The following is a 13,100-nucleotide window of genomic DNA, read 5'->3' as shown; positions in this document are numbered from 1 at the left end:
TCGGAGATGGGAGCATCACCCAAGTTTAATATGGAAATTAAATGAGCCCCCCCCCCCTTACCCCCTCATTAAGATTGTGCCTAGCTTAATAGTGGATAACTCGTTCACATATTCTGATATAGTGGTCAGTTGGGTAGATGAAGTAGAGTTCGTCTGTTTTTTTTTTTTTTGTAACCTCTGCAAATGTAGGGATAGTAGGTCAGCACTTTGCCCAGCCGATTTTACTTCGTCTAACGTGAGTTAGGTACCCATTACAGCTGGGTGAACTCAGAGGGGGTTCTACGGATTTCGAAATCGATACTTTCGGGTTAGCATTCGTATGCTCTACCATTCGACCACGTCGTCCCCTCTTTTAAAGAGGAAACTTAAATAAGCTCCCCTCTCCTACTCCCCCCCCCTCTCCCTCTTGGATGTGACGCTTCTCCTAAGAGTAACTAACTAGGCCGGTAGTCACACATTCAAACATGGCGGATTATGGTAGATGAAGTAGAGTGCATGTATTAGAAATATAAATGAATAGTGTGGTCAGATATATGCCCAGCCGCCTTTTTTTTCCCAAACATAAATCAAGTACCCGCAAGTTATAATTTATCAAAACAAAATTCTTACGACATTTTTTCCTCTTTAAGAAACTGGTTTAGATTTAATTGAACGGTTTGAACTCAAAGAATATATACCTAACTAGATGGATTTGTGAATGACGTCATTTATCTACAACTCACTGTGACCTTGACTGTAGCTTACAGAAAGAAAAAATCAAAACGGATGATGCCAAACTTCATCAGCGATGCTCGAAACTCGACGCAGCTAACCATACGTTTAGCTGTGGCAAAAAAAAAATCTATAACTTTCGCAAGGATTAAAATTCTGGTCTGTTTTCTCAAAATCTCTCAATTTCTTCTCAAAATCTCACTTTTCATACATTTACTTAAATTACATTGTTTACAACTTTACAAATCTATAAGCTAAAAGTTTGGCTTTATAGAGGAAATCACAGATTAACACTTCCTCCCAATGGAGTCAGGCTTACGCCATTCGGGCATTCGTACCGTTCGGGCAAGTGTAAATTCGGGAAATCGACTTTTGGGCAATCGGCATATATATATATATATATATATATATATATATATATATATATATATATATATATATATATATATATATATGTATATATATATATATATATATATATGTATATATATATATATATATATATATATATATATATATATATATATATATATAAACGTACACCTGTACACGTTCGGATTGTTACTGTTCGAAAAGTTTTTAAACAAATTTTAAAACTATCTAAAACTTGTCTTCCAGATGGCCAAACAAAATTGCATCACCAAATCGCACTGACTTGAAAATGATTGCCAACCGGTAATTAAAGTTAATTGCTGTCGCCGGGGCGCATGCAATCATGTTCCTGCATGCTACAATCAACGTTCCTGATGGGGGTTCTGATGACAGGAAGCGGAAGTTTGAAAAGAAAAGTCAAGCCCTGATTTAAAATCATGTACGCGAAAATAAAGATACTCAAGAGACAAACATTGTTACATAATTTATTACTCGTATGTAATGCAGCTCCGATACATGTCTCCTTTCTAGACTCAATCGCAACAAAATCACTGACGTCAACAACACGGTCATACATTACAACAGTGTTTACATATTCAAGGGACATAACTAAGATATACCTAACTCAAGGGACGTAACAATTACTAATAAGACACAACTATCGCAGCGTTAACACATCGACCTCAGTTTTTCGTCAAATATTGAAAAAAAAAAATTAGAATAAGAAACTAGGAACACGGATTACATATTGGTACTGGCATCGATAGAATATTGATCAGCCACATTGTTTGAAATTTTTGAATTATGTTTAAGACAGAAAGCTAACCTGTAGCATCAGAGGGCGTCGGTCGGGGGGGAGGAAGGGGGGGTACAGACGACACTCGTTGACACGGTGCTAGAGGGTGACACCAATCGGAAAAAAAATTACTTTTACTTGTATAGTTGGAACAATAACTATATATATATATATATATATATATATATATATATATATATATATATATATATATATATATATATATAATTGTACATATTTAGGGCCTATATATATATATATATATATATATATATATATATATATATATATATATATATATATGTATATATATATAGTATATATAGTATGACACCAAGTACGTTATGACACCACCAGAAGAGGTGACACCAAAGTCCCTTTGGCATGACAGCATCTGTTACCACACGGGCTGTAATCCCACCTAATGACGTCATTGGTACTAAGCTCACAAGTCCAACACATTCCGAGGTCAAAGCAGACAGATTAACTCTACCCCATCTTCCAAAACAAGGCGTAATATACCAAAAAGTATCCTTCTTCGCCTTATCTATTTTACCAGTCTGATGTGTATATTCTATCAATACATTTAACACACTTTGTAATATTGATGCGTATGATTTACATCAGGGGTCTCCAAACTACGGCCCGCGGGCCGGATGCGGCCCGCGAGGTCTTCTCATCCGGCCCGCGGAGATCTTTTTGTTCACGGAAAAAATGTTTGTTAGAGGTGGCTGAGGAACTTTGCCCAGAAAATTTAAAACAATTTGAATATGTAGCTTTGGGTGCAAATACGATTGCCCTCCGTGTTGCAGACATTAATGAAAACATTGTGACTCAAACAAGTTTCGAAATTTTTCAATTGCAATGGACGAGTCCGCCACCCCGAAGAGATGCCTGGAAGAAACTCTGGCCCCCGAACTGATATTTGATAGTTAATGAGGCCCTCGGGCTGAAAAGTTTGGAGACCCCTGTTACATGATAAGTTTACACATGTAAATTGGAAGTTAACATTACACTATACCTACTCTAGTTTCCTTTGGAATTTTAAGACTACTTATTCAGTACACTTTTTTTTCCATTCAACAAAAAAAAAAAAAAAAAAAAAAAAAAAAAAAAAAAAAAAAAAAAAAAAAAAAATTCAATGACGGGGGGAAACCGACATACCTGACGCTGATTTCTAAACGGGGAAATTTTTTTCGCAAGGGGGCGCCAGCGGGGAAGAACTCTTGATAGATGCAGTCCCCTTGTTTTCGACATTGATTGGGCCGGCGTACACCGGTCGTCTCCCCTGTAGCTTTCAAGCTCAGGGGGACATAATCCGTGCAGGAGGCATTGTGTGGCGGTGTTCGTCTGCCATTCAAATGATAGCCGGTTTCCGCGCCAGTGAACGCACCGGTTGTTCTAATTGACAGACGAAAACATTAGTGACAAATATTCCTATTTTCTCCCCGCGAATGGTGTTTTATACGTTTTATACGCTTGTACTCGATGCCCTCATAGCTTCTGAATTTAGACACAATCAGTTTTTAAAAAAGAATAACTGTTTTATTTTCATATTTGGCGATACCCGTATTAATAAACCGGGAGTGATCTCCCCTAAACTTTCTCGAATATTCTTATATAAAATAACAGGGGATGGGAACTCGGGCTATAGACATGATTTTTAATCCATTTTAAATACTTAAAGTTTTAAAAATAGAATAAAATCTCGTAGACAAATTAATTGCACACCAAGTGAACGCCAAATAAAAAAGCGCATAATAGTGCGCAATATTATTAGTACTTTTAAAATTTACATTAGTTTTTTTGAGAAATCGGAAGTAGCGTAAAGTACTACTTCCAGTCAACAGAAATTACTCAAAATTTAACAGAAGGTAGAGAATTAGATCTTTTACTTACATGTGAAATTTCATTTATCTATCTGAAATAGTACTCAAGTTATAGGCTTTTGAAAAATTCAAAGTAGGAAAAGTACCACTTCCGGTTATCGGAAATCGCTCAAAAGTTGATACGGATCTACGATTTTGATAAAATACTTATATATGAAATTTCATCAACCTAGCTGTAACGGTACTCAAGTTATCGTGTTTACACACGGACAGACAGACACACAGACAGGCACACAGACAGACACACAGACATACGGACAAGATTGCAAAATTATGTTTTTCCGTATCAGTGAGGTGTAAAACGTCGAGATTTGTAAAAATCTCGATTTTTTTTTTTTTGCACGATTACAAGACTTTCTCTATACTTCGTACATACGAGAAAGTAAAAAGGAACACTTGATATGAATATGAAAACATGTTATTAAAATATTTAATGCGTGCAAAAAAATAAAAAAAATAAGAATCATGCTATAATTTAAGTTAAATACCTAAAAATACTGGTGCTTTACTGTGTTGGTCACTAAATAGAATTTTTACAGGTGACCGGGGAGGGGGGGGGGGGGGTTGGTAGGGGAGGGGTGTCGTGAACAAATAAACGAGGTGTGGGGGTAGTGGTAACGTAAAGTTTTGCGATGTCATTTGAGGTCTATACTTGAATGTGATATTGTAAGACAGAGCGGATAGAAATCGATTGCATGTGCATGACGTCATTTATTGACAATCCCTTAGGAAAAGATGAAGTAGGATTCGCCTGTTGAAGTGTTAGGGGTTTATAAATAGTGAGGCATTAGACGTGGGCGCCTGTATAAGTATGGTTCATATTTAAAAGTTTATTGTACACGAATGTAGAAGTTTATTTTACACGAATGTAAAAGTTTATTTTACATGAATATAAAAGTTTATTTTACACGAATGTAAAAGTTTATTTTACACGAATTTTAAAATTCAATAAGCGGTTGGTCTTTTATTTTTATTTTATTTTCTAAAGTATATTTTTTTTAAAAATCTTAACAAAAAAAGGCATATCTAGAACGCTGGTATAATTTCGCTTATTGTTTAGAATTAAGAAAATTGTATTTTAAACACAAGAACATGATTAATATGACAACCTCGTTCTTCGATCCCCCCCCCCCTCCCCCTAGTCTTCTAACATTCGCACCATGCTGTGCATAATTTAAAAAAAAACAACTAAAAACCGGACTGCGATATTACGTATCGTAAATTATTTTTCTTGAGCGTGGAGCCACGGATATGAGCCGAGTCCTTCCCGTGCAAGACGTCCCCCGCAAAACAACCAAACGACCACATATTTCCGCTGAAAGGGGGAGCGACTCTCAATGCGCGCATTCGCAGACGTCATAATAAATTATCACCCTGGCACCGGTGCCGGGACGATATATCAATCTTTATGAAACCGGCCGGCGACCGGAGCGGAGGAACACGAATTGATGGAAGGACAGTTTATGGGTAAAGCCCAGGATGTAGCCGGCGTTCTGCCCGCGACGTATCATTCCGCCTGGTCGGACTTCAAATCAGGAACGGCAACCACGGAGATGACGTCACGTGACCTGAAGATCGAAGGCGTCGGGAGGGTTCAAGGGGGAAAAATATAAAAAAATAACTAAGATGTTTTTTTTTTTTTCTTTTTCTGTGAAATCTTAATGCAGAAAATATTTTCTTTTTGTGTTAGGCAATTCAATACAAGCAGAGTCGTGGTAATTTTTTTTTTTTTTATTTGGAATTGATTCAGGTTTTTTTTTTAACAAAGCGCATCTACAAGTAATGAGAAAAACACAACACGATAGATTTATACATGTGTTTTGTACGTGTCTACAAGCATTCAGATAAAAGATGATCTAATAGGGTTCGTTTGTATATTTTAGGGTTCTGGTGTGTAAGCTATTGTTTCTATTAGGGTTTAAGTGCATGGTTTCCATTAAGGTTCGGGTGTAGTTTCAATTAGCGTTCGGGTGTATGGTTTCCATTAGGGTTCGAGTGTATAGTTTTCATTAGGGTTCGGGTGTACGGTTTCATTTAGGGTCGGATATCTATCAGGGTTCGAGTTCGGGTTTATTGACTTTGTTAAGGTTCGGATGTAAAGACTCTATTAGGGGTTGAGAGTATCGTGTTAAATAGGATTTAGCGTTTGTATGTAAAATTTCAGAAGGGCTCGTTTTGGCTAGGGCTATGACGTATACAGAGGCGTAGCGACCCTTCCTGGCGCCCGGGGCGAATTTTCAATTTGGCGCCCCCCCCCCCGCTTATATATATATATATATATATATATATATATATATATATATATATATATATATATATATATATATATATATATATATATATATATATATATATATATATATATATGTATATATATATATATATATATATATATATATATATATATATATATATATATATATATATATATATATATATATATATGTGTGTGTGTGTGTGTGTGTGTATAATTATGTGTGTGTGATAGTGTGTTTATATATAAGCTTGTGTGTGGGTAAGAGTGTATTTGTGTGTGTAAGCGTGTGTGTAAGCGTGTATTCTACAGTCCGGACAAGGTTTAATAATTACATTGTATGATTTTCATTCCTTAAAACTTTACGACAATTTAATTCCCATTAAGATGCGTTTAACTTTTTTTGCGAAAGATTGGTAATGTCAGTAAAAAAAAATAAGCCTGATCTGTGTTAGAGGGTAGTTTGTAGCTAACGCTAATATGTTTAGACCAGCCTTTTATGTTCTAGTTTTGGAACGATCTCTGTTGTGATATGGTACATAGTTGGATTCGAAGTTTGTTAGAGTAAGGACACACAAGTGACATACAAGAAGAAGTTATCAGAAATATTTATTGTTCACATTGGAATACGACATGGGTATTTCGTTGATTGGTTGATGGTATGACAAAACAAGCTAGAGAAAACAAACTGGAATACAACGGATGTTAACAGCTCGTAGTCTTGGATTTCGCAGATTTGCCCTGCCTTCTCGCAACAGTTTCTTCCAGGCATCTTTTCGGGGGGGGGGGGGGGGCGCGAAGCCCCCCGGAAAAATTTTTACGCCCCTCCCGAACGAAATGAAATTTATATAATTTATATATAGAAAATATATACTTTTAACAGTGTCCGCCCCCCCCCGAAGAAAGTCTACCGCCCCCCCCGAAAATTTCAAGTGCCCCCCCCCCCCCCCGGAGAAAAAAGTCTGGAAGAAACACTGCTTGCACAACGTCAACAACAAATGCAGAACTAATTGTATTGATTGAAGAAGCAGTAACAATAAATTTAATGATAGCCCATGACGTTCTGATTATAATCAGCAGCAATAAAACGCGTTTTAACACTCTAAGAAAATGTGGAATTCAAATGCATTGTCAAAAAAATTCAATCAGGATCTATAACTAAATGTGGTCTCTTTTACTGTATGGCTTGGAGCTAGATTACAGACAGTGGAGAATGAAATAAGAGCATGGAAAAAAGTGGTGGTTAGTGGCTTAGGGATTCAAGAATCCGTGATATTTAGTTCTCTTTAATATAGTTCAGTGATCCAGGTAAGATGTAATGCAATCAATCAAATCAAAAGTATCTGATCTCTCACGTTGAAGTTGAGAGAATCGTAAGAATCTTACAAAGAACTAGTCGCGTCTTTTTTTAAAAACAAAACTGGCTATTGAAATTGTACATTACGCGTTAATACACTTGGTTTCTTTACTAAGTGTTAAGAGAGTTATCTACTCACCAATCCAGTACAAATACTTGCGATTTTTGTTAGCGAAAAAAAGCGCCCCCACCCCCACACACACTCATCACAACCATCTTGGACAAAGTTTGTAGAGCGGTTTTTAACGTAACTAACTTTTTTTTTAAATGTTACACAATTATACAATGCACAGTACAATTCGTTTCTTTCTGAGAGCTAAAGGTTGTTTACTCAGAATCCTGTGTAATTTTGCTGTTTTATTTAGCCTAAAAGCGCCCATCTTGATAAAAGTCACTAACGTATTTTACAGTTCAACAATCGTACAATACGTTTTAATACAATTGGTTTCTTTTAATAGTGGTAACGTTTATCGACTCAACAATCTAGTGTAAATTCTTCCGTTTTAAGTCTCGAAAAAGCGCCCCCCCCCCATCTAGGAAAAGCTTCAAAGCGGTTTTGCCGGTCACTGTTTCTTAAGAGTATATGTTTTACATTAAGAAATCAAGGTAGAAAACAGTTAAATCAGTATTTAAAGGCGTGTAGCCATTACATTTCTTAACTTAGACAGTTTATAATTCAAAACTGCAGCATAAAATCAGCTTTAAAATTTTTTTCCCACCCCTTTTGGCGCCCCCATAGGGTCGGCGCCCGGGGCGGCCGCCCCCCCCCCCCCCCCCGCCCCCCCCCCTAGCTACGCCTCTGGACGTATAGTTTCTAGTAATATGCTTTTGACCTCGTTATTATAGATATGTGCTAAGAAATTTACTTTAGCCATCGGTGTATGAATATCTAAGACTTTTTGTTTTGTTTTACTGCACGAAGAAATAGATATTAACTTTAAAAAAGAAGGTAACAACAAATAATAGAGTCATTGATATAGATGAACTCTACTTCATCTGCCCCTTGTGTGTCTTGGGCTTGAACAACGAAGATGATGATGAACAAAAATAACCTGACCATTTAAATTTATAAACTATTTTTTATCTCATTTTTTTTATATTTTGATTCCTATCAATGTTTCTTCCAGACCTTTTTACCGGGGGAGTGGGGGAAGCACTTGATGTTTTCCGGGGAGGGGGGAGGCGAACAACATTTTCCGGGAGGTGGGGGGCGGACACTGGTAAAAGTATATGTTTTCTATATATTGTCCATTTCGTTCGGGGGAGAGGGGGGGGGGTAGACCTTCTTCGCCCCCCCCCCCCCGAAGAGATGCCTGGATGTATATAATTTGAGTATCTTAACAACACGTCTTTGTTTTCCTGCTATTTGCTTTAGGTAGGATACTCAGATGATATTGGGGCCACATCCCCCCCCACTCCCCCTTCCTAACAATGTTGTTTTCATTATATCTTTCTCCTGACATTTAGTTACCATATATATATATATATATATATATATATATATATATATATATATATATGAAATGTGTGTACCATCACTACAAATCACTACCCTACTTCTGTTTAAAATTACAAATAATTAGTGCTTATATGATAAATATGCTTGTCTATTAAACTTTCGTATCCATCTCGTAATTTCATTTTTATATTCCACTAGCGTGCAAAGAAGAATTATATTATAGCCAATTTAGTTAATGAAAAACGGTATGCTAAATCAGAAAAAGATTTTTTATAGCCGGGAAAAGAAAAAACCCACGTAATAATAGAATGCAAAGTTATATAGAAAATAATTTAGGAAAGTAAATGAAATTGGAAACTTGAGAGAAATATAAAAAAAGTAAAAAAAAAAAATAATTATCCCAGTGGTTTAGTGATTGACAGCGAATCGCAAAGATGTAATTGCATTTTTTAAATATATTTCTTAGAAAACGTTACACAGCTCGAAGAAGAAGGGATGGGGGGGGGGAGGGCAGGAGGTTCTAATTCCAACGGGTAGTAATTTCCAGGAAGAAAATGATCCTAGAATCTAGACGAAACCTTCACGGGTCTTTAAATCCGGTTAATTTATCCGTGAAAAATGCACCGGTATTACATTTATACTTCAAAAGCACAAAGTATCGATAAGGAGGTGTGTCTCACCTTATCGCAACCAGCGCCTGAGATCACATGACCGAGCTTGTTCACGATTGGATGACCCCGGGAGACGGTTAGAAATCAAGTAATGAAACGAGGAGATTTCTAATCAGTTTAAAATTGGTATTTCTTTTTTTTTTTTAAAGTTTTATTTTCGCTCGTAAAAGGAGGGTATATAATTTAAAAGAAAACTAAAAATAAGCACTTATTTTATATTTGATATTTGTTAACTCTAGCTCTTTAATGAAGTTAAGTGCAGGGAATTTTTTTCCTTTTTTTTTCTGTTTTTCTAACTTAGATTCGAACTCAGAACCTATAAATTAGGTATTTCAACTGTAATGTTTGTGTAATCTCTATGGAACTTCGAGGGGGGGGGGGGGGGGGGCAGTGACGGAACTAGAAAAAAATGGCCACCCAGCAAAAATATTTTCTAGCCCCCCCCCCATATATATATATATATATATATATATATATATATATATATATATATATATACATATATATATATATATATATATATATACATATATATATATATATATATATATATATATATATATATATATATATATATATATATATATATATATATATATATATACAAACACAAACATTAGTGACAAATATTCCTATTTTCTCCCCGCGAATGGTGTTTTATACGTTTTATACGCTTGTACTCGATGCCCTCATAGCTGCTGAATTTAGACACAATCAGTTTTAAAAAAAGAATAACATTGCTGGCCCGTTTAGATTTTGAAAAAAAATATTGTTTTTTTTTTTAATTAAATCAAATTACTACTACATCATGTCATGTGTGTAAGTGCATTACTGTGTTTCGAGAAAATCAGTTTTATTTTATCTGCTTTGGGTTTTCTTACGGTCTATTAGGCCAAAAGAATATAAAACATGACATCTTTGTAGAAGTAATGGTGTCTCGTGTTATGATTATTTTTATGTTTTTTTGTATTTATATTATTAATTTTGAATACATTTCCTTTTTATACAAGCTCATTCTTTAGCAAGTACTTTACGAAAAAAATATTTAGTAAGAAAAGTAATTTCTTTTTAATGTATTTAGTACAAATCTATTAAAAGGAGCTTATGAGCATCCAAATTTGACTGTTTAAAAAAGGGAAATAAGTCATGGAAGTGGTTTGAACGTTTGCTTATCTTTGTTAAGTTTAATTGTAGAAGAGAGAGGACTTGTCTTTCATAGTGTTTTAAAACGAAAGGGAAAAAGAATATACAAAGCGTGGGGATGGTGTCTATAGAATAAAGATAATCAAACCTCAGCTATGGTAATCGTTTTACAAAACAAAAATCAAGTCAAAAATTGCAAGAAAATTAGATTTTTTTAAAACTATAATAAAAACTATAAGGGTCGGCCGTGGGCCCCTAAATGGCGTGGGCCCCCCCCCCCCGCATTGCGGGGTCTGGCGGCACTGTAGTTCCGCCCCTGGGGGGGGGGCAATAGTAGTGGAATCAACAACAAGGTTAGCGTGTTAAAGAAAAATGATGTATATATATATATATATATATATATATATATATATATATATATATATATATATATATATATATATATATATATATATATATATATATATATAACGAGACCACGCAGTTCAATGCAAATGTATTTTTTTCCACAATAAATACACGTCTAAATAACGTCACTCTTTTTTGACGATTCCCCCCCCCCCCCCGCCTCCCCCTACTCCACCGACAGCCACTGCAACACATTGTCAAAGTCAGACCCTAAAAATGAAATCAAACTTTTCCTCTCCTTAACCTTCGCACTAGGAAACGAAAATATTTTAATTTTTCAAAACTGACTTTTCTTTTTTTTAAAAATATATTCACTAAACTTGACTTAATGAATATTTATTATTAGCTTTATAACACATAACAAAAAATAGCATAGTTAAACTTGCAAAATATTTGTAAAAGATCTGTAAAACACTTTTACTTTTTAAATTGCAAATGGGTGATAATATACTCTCTATTCATTGTCAAAAAAAAATGAACGCATCCCCTCCCATAATGATGTGACGTCATGTATGGAAGACCATCACCCAAACTAAACTAAATTTTGGTGTCTTTCGCAATATTTCAAAAACATTAGGCTTTTACATCAAATTAAAGGTGCATTAAAACAGCATAGCTCTCCTCTCCGAGTAACACAAATTAATACAAAAATACGGTCCCTTTAATTGGAGGGTTAATTAACAAATTAAAGAACGATTCATTACATTTAACCAGTGATATAAAATTTTCTGTAGTGAAGTGAGCGTTGCTTTTAATTTGTTTCATTAAAAATTGGTTCACCATGTACTGGGTTTAGAAATTTTTAAAAATTGAAACTAAAAACAGAATTACGAGCAGGAATATTTTCATCTAATTGATGATTATTTGGTGTTAAATGAAGCGATTGTGTATCATAATTTTAACGATGATTAGCTAAAGACACGCCTTTGATTAATGCTAAAGTATTTTTGCTTTTTCTTTTTAATGAGGGATTTGTTTAATTAGGAATTCGTTTAATTAGGGATTCTTTTAAACTATTTCTCGTTGAACTGAAGGAACCTGTTTACTTTCAGAGAAATGATTCTAGAAAGTGAAGATTGAGATTAGTAAAAAAAACTTGATCAGATGTATTTGATGTTTTTTGATGGTTTTTTTTTTCAAGGGAAACAAATAAAGAATTAATAATGGCCAATATGTTGTCTGATGTATTCTTTATGTTGTTGACGAATAGTTTCCAGTAATTTATTTTTTGATCTTGTTATTTTAGATATGTGCTAAGATCCTTAAAGTGAAAAACAAACTTATAAAATCTACATTTATTTTAGCCATCATTGTATGTATATCTAAGAATTTTTGGGTATGATTGCCAATTAATAGCTTACATTAACTTATATTAGACGTTATACACATTTTTGTGTTTCCTACTACAATTTAGTTTTCGTTTTCTAGTTGATTTTAAATTAGTTGTCTCGATTTAAGTAGCTTTAACCCGATAAAGTTAATTAAATATTGGTCATAAATATTCTTAAATTGTATATTTTAATATTTTAAATATTGTTTACGAGCCGGCCCGCGGCATAACATACGCCTCTATTTAGTTGTTGTTTTTTCTACTTTTCAGTAATTCATAATTTGTGAATTCGACAGTACCAACGCTGACACTTAAAATATTTCTTTAAAACACTGTAAGTAGCTCGTTAAGGACCATAACCCCCCCCCCCCCCCCTTCCTCCCCCCCCCCCCAACGTTTAAAATCGTTTCAAACTAAATTATCTGCCCCTAATAGCCGTCACTAAACCCGACTCCACGAAGGTAAACATAGCGTGAACCACAGCTCACTAAGACACTGTAGGGGTGGGGATGGTAGGGGGCGCGTTTACAGCTTGCTTTCTAGCGTCTCCCAGATGAGAATTATATATACGAGTCGACCCGCTGCGTATCATACGCCGCTATTTAGTTTTTTTTTTCTACTTTTCAGTAATTTATAATTTGTGAATTCGACAGTACCAATGCTGCCATTGAAAATATTTGCTTAAAAACACTACCCCCCCCCCCCCCCAC

Source organism: Physella acuta, unplaced genomic scaffold (genome assembly GCF_028476545.2).
Source record: "Physella acuta isolate Inbredline_101_S28 unplaced genomic scaffold, ASM2847654v3 ptg000161l, whole genome shotgun sequence".
NCBI classification, from domain to species: domain Eukaryota; kingdom Metazoa; phylum Mollusca; class Gastropoda; family Physidae; genus Physella; species Physella acuta.
This window is presented reverse-complemented; position numbering follows the sequence as displayed.